At 38.5% G+C, this 17792-nt stretch overlaps 1 long non-coding RNA gene across 1 annotated transcript; it reads right to left on the bottom strand.

The window, feature by feature from the left end:
* Nucleotides 1–6591: 6591 nt before the first annotated feature.
* On the bottom strand, nucleotides 6592–15019 carry LOC110368591. The gene is made up of 2 exons (XR_002428212.2): nucleotides 14538–15019; nucleotides 6592–7598 (listed from the first exon to the last, which is right to left on the bottom strand). It is a non-coding gene; the product is annotated as an uncharacterized LOC110368591 (long non-coding RNA).
* Nucleotides 15020–17792: the final 2773 nt, after the last annotated feature.

Genomic DNA, 17792 nt, shown 5'->3' with positions numbered 1-17792 from the left:
ACTGACATTCATGCCTTTCCTTGCAAATGTGATTATACCTCTTGAATCTTTCCACATATTATGATGTTACAACCACAGATTTCTGTGTATTTTTCTGGTGTTTTTATGCAATAGACCAATACAAACAGGCTTTGATAATTCTAACAAACATGACTTGAAAAATGTGCATTTGTACACGTGTCTGTATGTTAATATCATTATCAAACCACCTGTACAAATGCCTCAGCTTTGTTGGAGAAACTCAGAGAACAAACAGCACCACAAAGGATAAGGAACACAGCAGACAGGTAAAACAATATCCCCAGCTTTGAACATTGGCCAGATTATTGTTCAATCGCCGAGCTACAACTGGAAAAAGTGTGACCCAGCTAAAAACCTACAACATAGTCGTCTACCTAAATAGACAGGCTGGGCAGGGAGAGCATTACTCAAAGATGCCCCCAAGAGGCCTGTGGTAACTCTAGAGGAGCTGCAGTGATCCCCAGTTCACATGAGGTTATCTGGTGACACAAATGTGCTCTTTAACTCACCCTGAACATGCTATCCCCACTATGAAACATGGTCATAGGATACATTGGGAAAGCTATTCCTGTGCAGAGAAAACTGGGAAGAGTTCATGGGAACATGAACATATAAATGTAGGACAATCCAGGAACAAAACCTGATAGAGCCTGCAAAAGCCTTGAGACTGAATTGGAGGTTCAGCTTGTTGAGGGCTACCACCCCTAAACATTCAACAGAATGGTTGATTGAAGGCATGTTCTTTTTCAAGAAGGGTCCAGTGCAAGTCTAAACCGAAGCCCCAATGAAAACCTGTCGCAAGACTTAAAAATTGCTGTTCAAAATTCAATGAAATGTCACTCACTAGTGGTGCAAAGCTTGGAAAGAAATACTTTAAAAGACCTGCTGCTGTAAATGCACCAAAAGGTGTTTCTGTCAAGTTTTGACTTGAGGGGGCTGAATATAAATGTACATCAGACTTCTCAGATTTTTATTTGTAAAAACATGTATACACCACCTATGATTTTCCTTCCACCTAGTAACAATGCACAGCTTGGGTATGATCTATCATACAATCTCAAATAAAACACACAGAAATTCTGTCTTTAACATAACAAAACATTAAAGTGTTCAACAAGTTATGCATGAACAGTGTTTCAAGGCAATGTGCTTCAGCAAACACACCTGAGATGTGCCCCATGGACCTCTAAATAACAACCATACATTACGGCAGATAAAAACAAAGCAAACAGTCTGCTCCATTTTTGGGGCATGCAGCTCAGAAAACATAGATTAACATTTGCTCCTTTAATTATTGCATTAAACAAAAATACACACAACAACACACAGCTGCATACACACACCAAGAGGCGAACAGTGCTGATGACTGATGTTGAGCCTGATGTGCATTATGCAACCAGCAGTGCTGCGGGTCGTGTTTCAGATTACTGTCTCCTCGTGCATTTATTAGTAATCTCCCCGTAATGCCCCTTTCATTATGTAACGCCATGCTGAATGTAGGGAGATGTTTCCGTTTCAAATACCACAAGGACACAGGGGGGAATTTGCAGCTTTGCAACATGGATTCATCTCAGTTCAGTAATCTGGCACTGATTACCAACAACAACCATCTCTACTCCATGAGAGCAAATCACCTACGGAGGGACCAGCAGCCAGCTCTTATTTATTGCACGCAAACACCAAAACTCCAGATGGATGGATCCATTGAAAGGTCAAATTTGGTAGAGCCTTACCGGTTCAAATGTCCATAATTAATGTTTTTATTCTTTGTAGAAGGCTTGATCTGAAAACATCAGGAGAATGCAGCCGTTCCTACACTGCATGTTCAGACTTTCACATCTCCCTCATAGCCAGATAGGGTCTCCGAATCGGTGGCCAGTTTACTTCAATCTGGCTCTGCTGGGCGGTAGCTGGGAACAGAGGAACAAGGAAAGGCTGCCAAGGAGATGAAGATCAAGAGAGTAACTGTCAAGAAGATAAATAAAAGACAAGCAGCTAGTCAGCTGTGCAGCTCCCTTTCTGATGAGCAGTTTCCAATCAACAACCCAGTAAAGGCTTCCACCATCTGTTTCACCCACTCAGAGCTATAAACCCCTGTTTATCACACGTCTAAAACAGTGGGATAATACATTAGAGCATTGCATCCTTTGTTTTCTCAAATGTGAGCTCACTGGACGCTCAGCTGAACCAATGTAACTGCTGTAAACAAACTTGAATATATAATAAATCCAGAGCTCCTTTAAGTGGTCCGCCTTCATCTTAAACAAGCAAACCTCCTTTTTCTGCATATATATGTGAAAATCTCCATACTGAGTACTCTTGGTAGTATTTTGCATAGTTTCCTGAAGCTTTCTCACATTGCTGTTCCCAGGGGTAAAACATATGTGCTGCAATGTTTTGTAGCAGTCTGTGGAACATCACCATATGTGTATGGAAGGTTTCAGCACTTCTGCCACCAGTTTCAGCTTTACTGCGGACGAGGAGACACCATGTTGACTTTTATCAGTTTGTCAGCCACGTGTCAGAATGTAGATAGGAGGAGTTACACTATGCAGAACTGCTCATTGCTGAGCGGGTCATCTTCTTTTTTGTAATTTTATCCTGGCACAGCCTATCATTAACATATCTCAATGAGTAAAGTCAGGGAATAGTAAACAAAATTCAAAATGTGTCAGGTTTTTCTACTGATTACATTGTGGGAAAAATGTGGCAGAAGACTGAGATGAGAGCTATGAAGATATCCCCGTGATGCTCCATACATATGTAACGACAAGAAATTAAGTACCACGACATTAGACTTCTGAAACGGTTTTCTCTGTAAAAGAATGCTGTAAAATTGCAGGATTTTTCCCATTGTCTTTTGGTTTTGGGTATATCCAATAAATTAGTATATGTGTTCCAATGAGGCTCGGTTGTCAGATTCTATCAACATAATAAGCTGGTACTGAACAAGTTTTCATTAGGCCCATACTTCTGCATTAAGAATTAACAACACTTTAATGTAGACATAAAAATGTTTTTATTAGTCTGATGTAATATACTAATGATATGCTTTTATTAGCTATTATAGGATTTTTTTTTTAGAATAAACAGATGAAAGGCTTAAAAACATTAGTCTGTGTGAAATTAATCTATATGTGTTTTATTTAGTAAACTGGGATAAATTAACTTTTCAATGATGTTCTAATTTATAATGACTATCAAACTCAGAACTTTTATTTTTCCTTCTCTGTTCTCCAGCCAAAAGAAGATAAAAATAATAATCCTTAACCAAAACAACTGAACAAACCTTTGTACATTTATATTACTTGTTACTGACTTGTTACTGAAGAGGAAGAAAATACTTAAAAACACAATTGTTTGTTCATGTTGCCTTTGGCTAAATCTACCAAATATATATAAATACGTTGGTTATTATGGCAGCCACCGAACCAGGTTAGGAAGTTTTCCTTTCCACTGTCGCCACCTACATGCTAAGTATGAGGTGTAGCTGCCAAGTTAACAACTTGGTGCAATCAACTGTCCAATGTCACTACATGCCCATTCAGGTAGAAGGATTTCTGCAAAGTCAGTAACTGCATGCAATGAACCGGGTTTCCTTAGATAGAAAACCTTTTTACCAATTGGCATGATAAACTGAACCTGACTGAAGTGTTTTATAATTGTAATTTATACAAGTGATTTTGAAACTGTCTGTATGACTGGACTGAACTGATGATATATTTATGAATACAAGATATATTTATAAGCTCGGTCTCAATGTCTTGTTAACAACATTTCTTGTCAATTGGTGCTTTATAAAAAAAAAAAAAAAAACTCACTGGCCCTGAATTGATCCATGGAAATAAACCTAAAGCAGAAGACCAAAGGATGACATAAAATTGAAAGTGTTTATAAAAGACTACTATTATTATTATTGCACCACTATGGGTACAGTTATTTTCCAAGTTCCCTTTTATTGTATTTTGGATACACACTGAATTTAATTATTGTAGCATCTTTAAGATAATGTTAAGTGTCAGTAATAAGATATAAGCCGTTTATATTTGCAAAAGCAGTAGAACAACTCTGGGTCCTATTTACAAGATAAGGATTATGTGTTCTGCTTGATTAGCAACAGGAAGTGGGTCACAGTTGCAAGCAGTATGTTGAACATTGATTATCTCACTGCACGAGGCAGCAAGAGGTCAGCTTTCATTTTAGCTCGGGCTCTGTTGTTCAACAAAAGGGCAAAGATTTGAATGGCAATATACAGTGCTGTGGAAAATATTAGCCAAGTACAGATTTTTCTATTACAGATTTTTTTGTCACACTTTAATGGTTCAGATAATTATACAAATGTTTTATGTTAGATAGAGATTACTTGAGAAAATATTACATTTTCCAAAAGTATTTGCATTTTTTGGAGAGAAACAAAATCTAAAAGAACCTAGCCCAGTGTGGAAAAGTATTTACCTACCCCCTTATTAAATCATGAATTAACTAATTAACTACATTCATCCATTTGTTTTCAATATCCAAACAAACCTGTGGAATCAGGAACTTTAATAGAACCTCTTTGACGACATAAAGTAGGATAAAAGATCTCAGAAGTGATCAGTGTTTTGGCTTGAGGTCCCAGAGTTTCGTACAGAAATGCTTTGGTCTGCCTTGAAGTCACTGTGAGCTGTAAACGATCTATTTTACGTTTTTTATTTGATCTAAAAAAATACACCCAAAATGAACGGGTGAGAATCCGTCTCATCTAGACATTATCTAGAAACAATTACAAAGCCATTTCATTGCAAGTCCAGCAAAGTGGAGGAAACATGGAACAGCGAACAAAGGTAGGACAGGCTGGCTTGCCAAGATTAGTCCAAGAGCACAACAATGACTCATCCAGAACGTCACAAATAAATCCACTGTAAGCCTAATTTGTCTCAGTTAAGGTCAGTGTTCAAGAGTTCATAAAAAGAAACAAAACAGACAAAAGTGGCATTCAAGGGAATGTTACAAATGGAAAACCACTGCTGACCAGTGAGAAAATAAAAGCCAGTTTGACAAAAAGACAATAAAGGAATATTGATGATCCCCAAAAATTTTTTCGAAAATATTCTAAGGATTTATACACTACTGTAAAATGGAGCCATGCCTTCTGTTCTCCAGCAACCACACTTGGATTATGAAGCAGGACAAGGATCCAAAGCACACCAGCAAGTCTACCTCTAAAGAGCACAAAAATAACCCTAATCAAAGTTCGTAGTGGCCTAGTCAAAGTTCAGAATTAAATCCCATGGACTTGCTCAGTCCTTAGACAGGCCTTTTCTGCTCGACAGTCTTTTGATGATTACAAAATTCTGCAAAATGGAACTTGTCAAAGAGCAACTTTAAAAGACTCATTGCCAGTTATCCTAAACATGCTACGATGGCTGTTGTTTCTACCGAGGAGGACACAACCAGTTATCCAGCTTAGGGTGCAAACATTTTTCACACTGTTGTTTAAAAAAAAAAAAAAAAAAAACTTTTGTTGACAAATCTAATCATCATCTGAACACTGCATTTTGTATTAATATTGGGGTATTTGCATCTCATAATAAAATTGACTTGATGATCTGAAACATGTAATGTCAGTAAAGGGGGGCAATTAGTTTTATACCAATTTTTACACTGAACCTGTAAAGCTGGATGCAAGTAACCAGAAAGCATCTATTCTATCAGTAAAGAAATATACACAAAAGGAAGCAAAGATGTAGTCGCAAATTCTTTCATTTTACCTTTAATCATTCACTTAAAAATAAAAAATAAAACATTATTGCAAGCTGACAAGCTACAAAGTATTGCTTTGAACATTCAGATTCATCACCAGTTAAAAAAAGTTATCAATGTCCACTTGATATGGCTCAGAAATGCCCGCTTATATAAAACAAGAATAAATAGATAAGAAGCTTAACTTTGAGTTCCAAACAGTTATTAATGGTTCCAGTATTAATTTCTTGATTATTTAAATAAAAAGATGATAATTTGAGCATTTTATATATATATATATATATATATATATATATATATATATATATATATATATATATATATTTGTATAGAATTTCCCATTTATTTTTCTAATCTGAAAAGATTAGAAAGCTGTTTGTTTTTATCTTATTAGAATGCAATCCAATGATCCATAAAAGTTTATGTGAGGTTACGTTTTACATATCCACGCTGAGCCCTTTAATACGTCAAACATAACATCTGTTTTACAGGACGAACACATTCTCTGTAACACATTCTCTGTAACTCACTGTAAATGCTGCCGTATTTTCAGCAGGTTTGTTTACAACAGAAATGAAACCTACATGCAACAGTGAGACTGAGTTTTCTTTCAGTCAGCATTGATGATGCCTGTCTATAAGCGTCTTGCTCAGCCTTTGCGGGGAGCTGAAAGAATAAAAGAAAGGCGCAACAGAACATAAGCAACTGTGTTGTAAATTACACTTCTGCAGCGGATTTTAATCCAGTGGGGGTTGGATCAGTGCGAGACTGTCAAACAGGGCCCTCGAGCTCCCTTTTCCGTCAACAAAACATCAAAGTGTCCTATTTCCAATTCTTCCCTTGAATTTTATCTCCTTTCCTCCCATATATGAACCAAACTTTATCTCCATCTGTCGTGGATCAGAGACGACCTGCAGCAACGTCTCTGTGCTCCCTGCCTCCTCCTTTAGGCTGCGGGTTTTCTACCTGTTGTGTGTTTGCTGCTCTGTTGCTTCCATCATTAGCGCTGCAGTTAAAATAAACAGCAAACTGCTTGAGAGCAACAGAGTCACATTTCTGTTGCTCATTCTAAAAATTTTTTTTAAAAATCATTGCTTTTGTACCAGCTCCTCTATTCCACTTCATTGCATGGTTGCTGTTTCACCTCCACATCCTCTCAGCCGCCTTGTGTGGAGTGATGAGGAAGACTGAAGCAGAGGAGGAAGAGATGACGATCTGTTTGTGTGGAGTGAGCCAAACCGACTGACAGATGGACAGTCCCAGCGACCCACAGCAGAGATAAGAGGATTTGGGCCTCGCTTGTTGTTGTTGCTGTTGGTCTTGCCTCAAATCTTAACTCAGTTAGTTTACTCTGAGCTCCGCCGAATGGTACAGATGAGATAGGGATGATGGTGGACCGTTGTAAACGGGGTTCAACACAAAAGGACGAGGGAGAGAGAGAGAGCAAAGCTGAAAAGCTTGGGATGGCTGGTCCTCCTCTGCCATTCTGTCTTGGCATTTGTTCTCATATCAACTTTATATTTTCAAGATCTCAGTCAGGCTGCGGTCAGCATGTACTTCTCCTCAGCGTTTTTCTGGTCCAGCCTTGCAGCAAAAAACAGAACTTTCTCTTGATGTGAAGGCACCTTGCAGGCTTTGTAGAGTACAACAAAAAGGATGAGGATGAGCAGCCCCACGACAGAGTTACAAACAATAGCCATTATGGTCCAAAGAGACAGTCCCATTCTGAGATCGTGCTCCATGCTCGACTGGGCAGCCGTCACGTCAAGCTTCAGAGGGTCTGAGGTTTCCACCCAGTATGTGGTTGCTGTCTTCTTCCCATGAAATAATGTCTAAAGTAAAAAGAAAAGATATGCATATAAATATCCATACTTTTTAAAGAAAATAAAAACTCATTCATCACCTTACGGCAACAGCCATGCACCTTGAGATTTTTCAAAAATTGTCTCCTTACATCCACACACTGGATAAAGCAATAAAAACACCAATTAAAATCAATCAGGTATAAAAAGAAACAAATCCCTACCAAAACATATCGAAACTAAAGATGGTTTTATCAGTAAACCTCTGGACATTGCTAATTACTTCAATTCTTTTTAAAATGAAAAAATACAAAAGTTAAATTGCACCTTTGATCTAACCACTGTCAGTATTACAAATGTGGAGAGTCTCTTAAATCCTCTATAGGATGATAGGTCCTCAGGTGTAGACAATATCGATGGTAGACTCTTGAAGTTATCTGCTAAGTTTGTGTCACGTCCACTCTGTCATATTTTCAACAGCTGTCTGCTGCATGGATCTTTTCCTTCACAGTAGAAATTGTCTAAAAAAATTCCTATTCTGAAGAATAAAAAAAAACTTTTGTTCAACTGACCTAATAGTAGGCTGATCAGCATATTACCTGTATTAGGCAAAATGCTAGAAACAATGGTGTGTAAGCAGATGCAAAATGCCTTTGTTAAAAATGGGCTGCTTATTAAATTTCAACATGCTTACAAACCAAATCACTCCACTGCAACAGCTCCTGTTCACATGGTTGATAATTGGTATCAAGAATTGGACAAACGTAATCTAGCCAGTGTCACATTTTGGATTTTAGTGCTGCATTTGTTCTGATAAATCATAATTTTCTCATTACTAAGTTAAATGCTATGGATTATTAAACAAGTCTTTGTCTTGGATCAAAGACTATCTAACTGACAGAAGTCAACAAGTTGTTTTTTTTACAATGGCTTCTAGTCTGATACTTGTGAGATCAACTATGGTCTGCCTCAGGGCGGTTCCCTCGGCCCTCTCCTTTTCTCTGTTTATTCTAAAGACTTGCCTTGTGCATTAAGCCAACCCCCTTTGACTCAATGCTTTGTGGGACCAACTTTTACAGCTGTTACAGCTTCAAGTCTCCAGCAGCTTTGCACAACTAGACAGTTGTTCACCGTTCACCTCCGCAAAATAGCTTAAGCCCAGTCAGGCTGAAAGGAGACCATCTATGGACATCAACCTTTAAGTGGTACAGGTGATTCCTAATTGGATTTAGATCTGGACTTTTAGTGTTTATTGTTTGATTTTGCTTAATCTAAATCATTCCCTTGTAGCTTTGGCTGTATGTTAGGGGTGGTTGTTCTGCTGGAAGGGCAACCTCTGTTGGAATACAAAAGAAAAAAAAAAAACGACTGGAGATGTCTTTTAAGATCGTTATATTACTGCAAACAAGACCACTATGCAAGAGTGAGCAACATCAGTAGTAATCATTCTTACAACACTCAAAGCAGTGGTCCTTTGAGCTGTTCTGGTAAGTTATGCAATCTTCACGAGTGCAGTGCTCCTCGGATTTTTGGCTCTCCTTGTCAATTCCAGTTTTTCTTGTTACCTGGGGGTCTATTCCATGCTTTTAAACTAAGAAACTCTAAGATTACTGACATTTCAAACTAAGCAGCATTAACAGAAGAAGCTATTGCATTGGAAAAGTTAATACATTTACATGTGGCAAAACTCCAGAACGGTCAGACAAGTTTCCACACCCATAGAACATGAGACATGCTATGATGAAATCAGATAAACTTGTAATCAGTACGTTTTCTGACAATAGCCATTCCAATTTCAAGTATTTGGTTAAAAAAGTTTTATTTTAGTCTCATCTGACCAGAGCACCTTCTTCCGCATAATTACCGAGTCCCTAATTTATGGTTTTCTTTCAGCCACTATATCAAATTTGTCAAGAGCACATTAAATAGTTGTAGACACGTTCTCTCACCCAAACCTCAGATCCCTCCAGCTTCTCTGGTGTTACCTTGGCATTCTTGGCTGTGTCTCTTATTAATACGCTTCTTTACCAGTCTGTCAGTTTAGCTGGACGGTCTCAGGTTGGTATGTCTGAGGTTGTGTTATGTGCTATTTTCTGATGACGTATTTCACATTGAGATTCGTATTTATAAGAATGTTGTGAAACCATGAATCGTTTTTGCCGATTTCTTTCACAATTATTCCCTACTTTGTGTTAGTTAATCATAGAATCCAAACAAAATACACTCAGCTTTGTGGTTGCAGCATAGCAAACAGCCAAAGAGGTATGAATACTTTGAAGGCACTGTTTGAAAGTGACACACTTGACAACAGTAAACCTGCCTGTCACATGGACGCACTAAGTCCTCAGGTAAAGATTACTTTCTCTCTAACGGGTTAGTCACGAGGCGCCGGGGCTTTATTCTTAAGAGGTACTTTATATGGAGCAACCTACATTCTGTTTCACGGCTGTAAAAGTGGGTTATGTTACCAAGGCTTATTTTGAGAGGGAAAGGTAGTTTTTCTGCGACCAAATACACACCCCTAAAGAAACTTCTTATAAAAATGTAAAATAACACACGGCTATATGAGTACCTTTCAGTTACAACTTCATAAGAGCAGAGAATAGGGAAGCTATTAAACTGATAAAAAAGATGCCGCTTTTTCTTCATAAATTGTTTTGAATCACAATGAGCAAGTTTTCAGGACGAACACGTGGGAATACATTCGTCTTGTGGCTGATATTAAATCGGAAAGCGAGGTGTAATGGTGAGGAAGAACAATACGATGACAGAGAAAAGAGGCTGGTTCATCAATGAGATGAAAAGTGTGAATGCTTCCCTACTTAGAGTTCAACAGATAAAAAAACCAAACCCTCCAGCTCATCTTCCCAGTCCTCGGCCCTTCTCCCTTCCCTCCTAATGCATTTCTAATGAGATCTCACATTTCCTTTTTCTCCCCAACTGGTGGCAATATAGCAACAGCCCAAGTTGTCCCCTGTTGTTGAGGAGTCATTTCAAAGTTATCCTTCCCTTTATAGGCATTTTATGACCAAGCCAGATAAAGATGGATCACTAAGCTGTAGAATGTGGCAGTGATGCATCTGATCTGTTTGCCAGCTCCTAAACTTGCTCTCTGTTTGGAGCAGATGGGTCCCCTCTCAGGATGCTGGTGGCATTATTGTGGAGGGAAAATTGGCCCCCCCATAATCGCTACCTGTCATTACTGACGGTAAAACTGCCCTCACCGTTTTGCAGCCTGTTCTTAAAATGTCTTGAGGCCCTTTTTGGTCACAACTGAGACAACATTAAAGATTGAGGCATAAACAGTTTTAATTAGAGAAGGTTTGAGGAATGTGTCGGATATATCAGACAGAGGAAGATGATGAGGAAGGGTTTGCATTTTAGCGTTGAGGTGAGAGAAATCAAATGAGTTTGAATAATATATTAAAACAGGGTGGCTGTTTGCACACTTTTAATTTTGAACGGTCACTGGGCCATGACAAGGCGAGTCCCACAGTTATTCGTGATCTCAAATTGTAGCACTATTTGCAAATGCACACTTCCCAAAGTAATGGTGGCTCATGTTTGTATCATTAAAAGGCTCATTAGCTTTCACTCGCAAGAAAAAAAAAAACGACACATTACTATTCAGCCTTGCAAAGGTATTCAACCGCTTTAAACTTTTTTACTTTTTTGTTACATTAAGAACAAACTTCAGTGTGTTTAATGAAAAATGATGTGATCAACCAACACAAATTAGCGCATAATTCTGAAGTTGAAGGAAACTGACAAATGGCTCAGTGTTTTTCCTTACAAAGACAATGAGTGGAGTGCATCTTTATTGAACCTTTTTTACTCTGATACCCCTGAATAAAATATAGTGCAACCCGTTGGACGAACACGTTTACTTAGTAAATAAAAGATCTGCAAAAGGATACGTCATCAACAACTTTAGAAATATTGCCAATCTAATGGCATGCATTTGTATTCAGAGAATAGAGTCTGCCTGTGTGTAATTTATTCTCAGTATGAATCCAGCTGTTCTTTAAAGGCCTGAAAGGTTTGTTAGAAAAGGTTATTGAACAAACAACATCAAAGAGTCCAACAGACAACGCAGATAGATCAGGGGAAAAGTCAAAAAGAAATTAAATGCAGTGTTAGGTCGTAAAACAATGCCCAAAAGATTGAACATCTCACAGAGACTTGTTTAATACATCTTCCAAACATAGACAAAAACCGACGGGCTAGGCAAGGACAGCATTAATCCAAGCGGCCAAGAGTCTCACAGTAGCTATAGAGGAGCTACAGAGATCCACCGCTCAGATTTTGTCAACAGGAGAAAAATTATTTGTGTGCGTCATTGCCTTTATGGAAGAGGGGAGAGATGACATCTAATGTTTGGAGTTTTCCACAAACCATGTAAGAGACACAGCCATCTGGTCAGATGAGACTGAACTGGACTTTCTGGCCTCCATGCAAAGCACTATGTCTGACAGAAAACTAGCACTGTACTTTACCCTCTACGCACCACAATGAAATATGGTGGTGGCAGCATCATGCTGTGGGACAGGGACGCTGGTCGAGGTTGACTGGAATATGAATGGTTCTTAACACGGGACAATCATGGAAGAACCTGTTGCAACAGACGGTGAGAGAGACTGGTAGAAGTTCACCTTCCAACAGGACAACGATGCTAAACATACAGTCATGATCATGATCTGGCCTCTCTGCTGTCTGTATTCTGGTATAGCTCCCCTGCTCCATTGTAATCAGCATTATTCTCCATACCTGTGGGCCTGCCCCTCCACTGTACTGCAGTCAAGCTTTATCTCACACAGCTTTTTTCTTCTCCTCTTAAGCCCGCTGCAGACAGCCAGGCAGCGCATTCATGAGGTAGAAATCTCAAACCAAAGTCAAACTGGGAATCTTTGGTAAGACTTGAAAAGTGACATTCACCGATGCTCTCCACCCACTCTGACAGACCTTGAGTATGTTGCAAAGCAGGAATAGGGAAAGGTTTCAGTCTCTATATGTGCAAAGCTGGAAAAGAATACCTAAAAAGACTTGCCGCTGTGAGTGCAGGGCAAAGTGGTTTTACAAAGTACTCACTACTTTGTAAAGTCACTTTAAAATATAAATGCATTCCACACTTTTAAGAAATCTTTTGCAAAAAACAATACTGAAAACTTTTTATCACTTTTACACTCATCTGCTACTTTGTGGTGGACTACCACATAAAGTATCATTAAAATGATAAAAACTGCTGCAACTCAACAGATGTCTATAAATACTTTTTGTTGTCACTGCAAGATTTACAGTGTAAGTGAATTTATTAGACAGTGAATTCAGAGATTAAAATAATGAACCTTTTTCAATCGGCTTGTCTTATATTGCTGATAATAAAAGTGAGTGGCTGTTCTTTGTAATCATCAAAAGTTAAAGACTAAACATTGTTGCCGAAGCTTCACTCCAACCATCTCCTCATTCCTAAAATCATGTGTCAATCTCATAGTTAAGTGAAACAGAAATAGAAGTCCTTAGAATGCTAAAGCGGTTGATTTAAAGGTTTAAAGGTCGCAACATTTAACCGAGCCACCGCTAACACATGCTAACACACTCCCTTTGTAAAGCCGCAGTCATTACAAAGATAGGATCAAGTGTTACGCAATCACTTTGTGCTCTGCTGCAGCAACAGCCTTTAACGTCTGGCTCTGGAAACACAAAACATTGTAGTTCAACAAGAGCAAAGGACTTAGCCTATGTTTCACCGTCTGATAATAATATTCTAATGTGCACACATGTAAATGATCAAATGCAAATCCAGCCTATAATGCAACCATGTGCTTGTTTAGGATATGCATGCAAAGGCACTGCACGTTGACAGTGACCACATGGAAAGCAGCTGAGTACTTGTGCATATCAATGTTTCACCTGCAGTGGACGATCTGTTTTACAGTGGCTGGGCGCCCCTCTTTGTATGGGCCCCTATAGTCTTTTTTACCGTATTGCTTTTATTTTTCATTAATTGAGATAATAAAGATGATAATTAACGTAGTGGTTTTTAAAAGTAAAAATGGCAGGACAGTACATTTTCAAAGGATATTTGATCTCTAATAAGACTAAAAACACAGGACAGACTCTAATCAAAGAGAGTTTGTTTAATGGGATTTAAACTTTTCAACATGTGGGTTAAGAGCGCGTAGGTAACCTTGCATCATCTAGCTACTCCACAGAGAACTCACAACTCAGCGTATGCAGATTTCAGCTTCATTTGGTTGAAACTGTAATAAGGCAAATAAAATAAAGCTTGCATTGCGGCTTTATCTGAAAAGAAACAGCTGTCAAATAAGAAGACAATTAAATAAATAGTCTTTTTCCAGACTACAAACTGATTACAAAGAAATAGAGAAGTATTTTGTTAGTTTGTACAACTTCTATTGAAATAATGTCTATATTTGGTACTAAACACACGGAGTCTGTAATATGAACATGTCTAAAAGGTCAACAGTTCAACAATGTATGAAGTGTGTCATAAATTATTTAAAATTGGAAATTAATACAAAATCTATTAAATCTATGCTTATCAGATCATGGCACTATAATACTTACTTATAAGCAGCAGATTTAATTAATTTCATCAGTTTTCTCTTGGTCATGTGTGCCAGTGGTATGTATCTGACTTGTAGCACATGGTGCAAGAAGTATTTAAAGCAACATTGTATTAATTATGTATGATTGTAAAATGCATCGACAGTTTAATTACGTTAAATTTAAATGGTTATATTGTACATGTAATAAAGTTAAATATTATTGTTCTCATTTTCACCATGAATGGTATAAATCATTTCTGAATCATTTATTTATTTATATTGTTCCACTTTCGGCACTCCACGCTGTCTGCTTCGTGGGTCTCCTGGTCGCTGTATGTTTGCTGCTCTGAGATGAGGGAGCGCCCTGAGACTGAAAGCCCACCAACCCTCCACAGCTTACCCGGCTGTCCTCTCTCACGTCTCCTCTCCACGAGTCCGGGACTTGGCTGTTGCACCCTCCTCGGGCTCAGATCATGTTACCGAAGCACAGAAACAAACAGACACACAGACGAACGCTGAGGTTCATCCACTCCACTTTTAAGGCGCAGAAACTTTTGGCTTGGAACAAGTTGCCGCTAACGAGGAGCGCCCGTTTCGCAGGACCTCGGCACACCAACGCCGGCTTGTCAGAGTCCTAATCGGGTCAAAACTGGCGCGGTGTCCCCGCCGGTCAGTTCCTGTCTGCTAGCGCAGAGATGGCAGACGGAGAAGCTGCTGTCACCGAGGCTGATCACCACCACCATCACCATCATCATCATCACCATCATCATCATCATCAGTATCCCCTCGCCTCTTCTCCTCCTCCTCCTATGTCCCTCCCTAGTCTCTAACTACCGACTTTCTATTTACAGACGCTCTTGGAACATCCGATCAGGAGCTTTTCCTCTCACCTCTGAATGACCAAAGGTCAGAGCGACAGCCCAAACAATCAGCATCAATAATGTAGAGAAAACGGATATCTCTCTGGAACTTTCGGTAGATAAAAAAAAAACAAGCCTAATCACTTTAAGACAAAGCGCCTTAGGTGTTGTTTTTGCCTTCCAAACGGGCGGATGAACACCAGGCGTAAACCAATGTGACAATTCGGGCAAAAATTAGTGGTTAACAACATTTATAGGTAAAGCGTCCAGGGGCGGTTCCCACAGGAACGCCGTCATGGGCGAGCCCGTCCTTGTAATGTAGCAGCCACCCCACTATAGCCACAACACACACTCACGCACACACACAAAAACAGCACGAGTTGTGCGCATTTGTGTGTGAGTGTCTTTGTTCAGGGGTTGTTATGGATGTAACTAAAAAGTGTTCAGAGGATGATGTAAAATTAAACAAAGCTATTTGTGAGATTTTAGCCTTTTTAGGGTTATACAGCATATAAGATAAGATAAGATAGGCTTTATTGATCTCACAATGGAGAAATTCCCTTGCCACATCGGTTCATACAAGAAGGTGCAGAGTAGGAAAGGTGCATTCAGTTATTTACAGTGAATCTTCGTATATGCAATGGATCAAAAAGGATACAAAAGAATACAAAAGAAATAGGGATGGGCATATGCTGTCTTATTTACATACATAGTGATCTATATGTATATAAACATATATATATATATATATATATATATATATATATATATATATATATATATATATATATATATATATATATATATATATATACCTACATATCTCCATGATTAATATAATTACTTAAACTTTGTTTATTGGTGTTTGCATATCAAATGTGATTTAGAAATGGAAGTATAAGAAGCAAAATGCAGTTGCATGGGGATGTGAATTGGCAGAGAGTTGCACCGACCCACACTTCCAACTCCATCACCTGCTTTAGCTCTGGTAACAAGGGTGTCAATGGAGCCATCTCACCATCCCTTTCAAAACTGTTAAGACGTCCCTTGATTAAACAGAAATACTAAAAACAGACACACACACAAACACACACACACACATCTATTTATATATATATATATATATGTGTGTGTATGTGTGTGTGTGTGTGTGTGTGTATGCATATATGTCCCTACTGGTCTTTATCTACTCTGCCATCCTGGGTGTCAAGTGTGTTTCCTCTTGTACTTTACTTTTTTAATCATCATGTCGTCATCATCTTTACATTCAGGATTATGTTGAGGATTTCTGGGTGCATTTCTAAATCAACCTCTATTATATATTTGCCAAATTATGTGCATATGTCATAAGTTTCCACTAACTATTGCCGAGGGACAATTTGCCGACAGAAAATTAGCAATAGTCTGCAAGCTGGCGTATTCCGATCATCAATAAATAATTGAAGTGCTCATACACATAAAACCATTTTGCTGGCATCAGAAATCACCACTGGACGTATTAAGAAGAAAGAGAAATACTACTTTTCCTCTTCCTATTTCCAGCCATGCCTTTTAACTGCAAATGTAACTGTACGTTAAGCTTTCTTAAAGAGGAATAAAGATTTGGTGTTGCTGTGATTGTGCCCAAATAACTGCAAAATAATTGTCTAAATGTTAAAGTAAGCAGTGTAATGCGCAAGCAGAGCAGCATTAACTTCTATCTTGTTCTCTGCTTCGTATCATCCAAAACAAGGCCCCCAAAGCTGAATAGCTGCAGCTGAAATTCCACACTTGTTGCCTCCCATTTTCCTCATTGGTATTCAGGACAACAGCAGGGTGTCCCTCGGGGATTCGGCTCTGTCCCTCTCCTTGTTTGTTATGTGTGTGTGTAGTTGTGCCTCTATCTTTGTAAGGTCCCGTTTTAGTTGCAGACACCGGGGGGTACTGGGTGTTTATGTAAAATAAGACAATTTTGGATAATCTAAGTATTTCAACTGTGGTTGAACAGTTTTATGGTCGGGCATGGACGAAGGCCTTAGCTGTATTGGGGGTTTAATTTTGAATAAATGGCTGCAAGCCCCGTTTGTCCTCACAGAGCCTGATAAAGGGATGTGTGTGAGTGTGAAAGGAGAGGGGAGTACCATGACCCTGAGTTCAGGCAGAGACAAAGCTTCCTTCAAGGCCTCATCGTCATTCCCAGCACTCCCACCAGAAAGACGCCTCACTGGGGCACAGATCCTGTACATTTATCACAGAGGCTCACATACCCCACATGTTCGGAATATTTTAAAAGTTTCAATTAAATATGAATGTGGCGGCTATCTTTCTAATTGCTGCCTGGTGACAGAGTGACCTAATAAATGAAATGAAATGCTGTACAAAATTAAAAATATCTAATTAAATTCAAGGCTTTAGCGTATCATGAGTTACTGCAATGAATTGTATTTAAAGTTCAATGAATATTGTCATTTTTATGGCTATTGTAGTTATTGCATTATACCTATTGTTGTTGGTTATTGTATTATATATCATCATAATTACTTTAAAAGTGGGTGAATTACATGTTTTATTGTCCAACTGGAATTAATACCACTTTTAATCCATCTAACTTATATGGAGTTTAAATTATTTACTATAATCATTAATACGTTCAACATATCGTGTCTTGCATAAGTATTTGAATGAATGTCTTCCATTTTGTCACATCATAGCCACAAAGGGTTATGTGCTATATTAGGATTAATAAACCGACACAAAAAGGCACATAACTAGGAAACAGAAAGAAAATAGCAATTATTGTTTTTTGTTTGTTTGGT

Source organism: Fundulus heteroclitus, chromosome 12 (genome assembly GCF_011125445.2).
Source record: "Fundulus heteroclitus isolate FHET01 chromosome 12, MU-UCD_Fhet_4.1, whole genome shotgun sequence".
NCBI lineage: Eukaryota > Metazoa > Chordata > Actinopteri > Cyprinodontiformes > Fundulidae > Fundulus > Fundulus heteroclitus.
Note: the sequence above shows the minus strand (reverse complement) of the source record. Positions and strands in the feature narration are given on the sequence as shown.